At 47.2% G+C, this 1,965-nt stretch overlaps 1 long non-coding RNA gene across 1 annotated transcript; it reads left to right on the top strand.

Annotated features, from left to right (window-relative positions):
- Positions 1-604: 604 nt before the first annotated feature.
- LOC144826936 (uncharacterized) lies at positions 605-1,404 on the top strand. The gene is made up of 3 exons (XR_013609976.1): positions 605-673; positions 951-1,048; positions 1,326-1,404. It is a non-coding gene; the product is annotated as an uncharacterized LOC144826936 (long non-coding RNA).
- The last annotated feature ends 561 nt before the right edge of the window (positions 1,405-1,965 follow it).

Below are 1,965 nucleotides of genomic sequence, written 5' to 3' on the forward strand. Positions count from 1 at the left end.
AAAGTCCTAGGGCTCTTGAATTAACAAACTCTGTGACAGGCATTTACTTTGGAAAACATTTGGCCTATTACACGTGAACGTTTAGGCGTTATTATTGCTCGCTTGCCTGTCTCAGGGGTGCTGTCTGTGGGGCTTCTAGGTTTTTGGGTTGTGTGAGCACCGCTGCCACATTTCTAATGTTGATTGCTTTTGTTTTGCAGAAAATCCACGCCGGGAAACTCCAGTTGGGGCCCTGCTGCAGAACGCCTTAGGACTCTGTGAATTCCAGGTGGAGCCAGCCCTCAAACACAAATTACAGGTAAGATAAGCGTTTGGATGGGAGGTAGTATAATGGAGTATTCGGAGAGGCGAGAGAGTGACAGTGGTACTAGCAGTAAAGTCCTAGGGCTCTTGAATTAACAAACTCTGTGACAGGCATTTACTTTGGAAAACATTTGGCCTATTACACGTGAACGTTTAGGCGTTATTATTGCTCGCTTGCCTGTCTCAGGGGTGCTGTCTGTGGGGCTTCTAGGTTTTTGGGTTGTGTGAGCACCGCTGCCACATTTCTAATGTTGATTGCTTTTGTTTTGCAGAAAATCCACGCCGGGAAACTCCAGTTGGGGCCCTGCTGCAGAACGCCTTAGGACACTGTGAATTCCAGGTGGAGCCAGCCCTCAAACACAAATTACAGGTAAGGTAAGCGTTTGGATGGGAGGTAGTATAATGGAGTATTCGGAGAGGCGAGAGAGTGACAGTGGTACTAGCAGTAAAGTCCTAGGGCTCTTGAATTAACAAACTCTGTGACAGGCATTTACTTTGGAAAACATTTGGCCTATTACACGTGAACGTTTAGGCGTTATTATTGCTCGCTTGCCTGTCTCAGGGGTGCTGTCTGTGGGGCTTCTAGGTTTTTGGGTTGTGTGAGCACCGCTGCCACATTTCTAATGTTGATTGGTTTTGTTTTGCAGAAAATCCACGCCGGGAAACTCCAGTTGGGGCCCTGCTGCAGAACGCCTTAGGACACTGTGAATTCCAGGTGGAGCCAGCCCTCAAACACAAATTACAGGTAAGGTAAGCGTTTGGATGGGAGGTAGTATAATGGAGTATTCGGAGAGGCGAGAGAGTGACAGTGGTACTAGCAGTAAAGTCCTAGGGCTCTTGAATTAACAAACTCTGTGACAGGCATTTACTTTGGAAAACATTTGGCCTATTACACGTGAACGTTTAGGAGTTAATATTGCTCGCTTGCCTGTCTCAGGGGTGCTGTCTGTGGGGCTTCTAGGTTTTTGGGTTGTGTGAGCACCGCTGCCACATTTCTAATGTTGATTGCTTTTGTTTTGCAGAAAATCCACGCCGGGAAACTCCAGTTGGGGCCCTGCTGCAGAACGCCTTAGGACACTGTGAATTCCAGGTGGAGCCAGCCCTCAAACACAAATTACAGGTAAGGTAAGCGTTTGGATGGGAGGTAGTATAATGGAGTATTCGGAGAGGCGAGAGAGTGACAGTGGTACTAGCAGTAAAGTCCTAGGGCTCTTGAATTAACAAACTCTGTGACAGGCATTTACTTTGGAAAACATTTGGCCTATTACACGTGAACCAACACGATGACAGTGTTCAGTAAAACAAACTTACTGCAAAACCACCACCCACCAGGCTCAAAAGTAGTAAAAAACAGGTATGCTCAGATAAAGTTTGAAAAAGTATATTTATATCCCTAACAAAATAATCTCCCGCAAGACCCTCCCTAACCCCAAATAAATAGTCCATCAAAAGTCCCCAAAAAACCCAACTCCCAATTCCCACCCCCCAAAAGTCCCTAAAAAAGGGGCAAGGGACACCCTACGGATGCAAGTTGTTCACTTTGGCCTCCAGGGCATCATGCCTTAGGGCCAGGGCATCGTACTCCTCCCGGAGCATGGCGTGATCTAAACGGAGGCCCTCCATCACCTTTTGGTACTCTTCCCATTTCTTGACCTCCGCCTC

The sequence above is a fragment of the Lissotriton helveticus genome, chromosome 4_1 (genome assembly GCF_964261635.1).
Source record: "Lissotriton helveticus chromosome 4_1, aLisHel1.1, whole genome shotgun sequence".
NCBI classification, from domain to species: domain Eukaryota; kingdom Metazoa; phylum Chordata; class Amphibia; order Caudata; family Salamandridae; genus Lissotriton; species Lissotriton helveticus.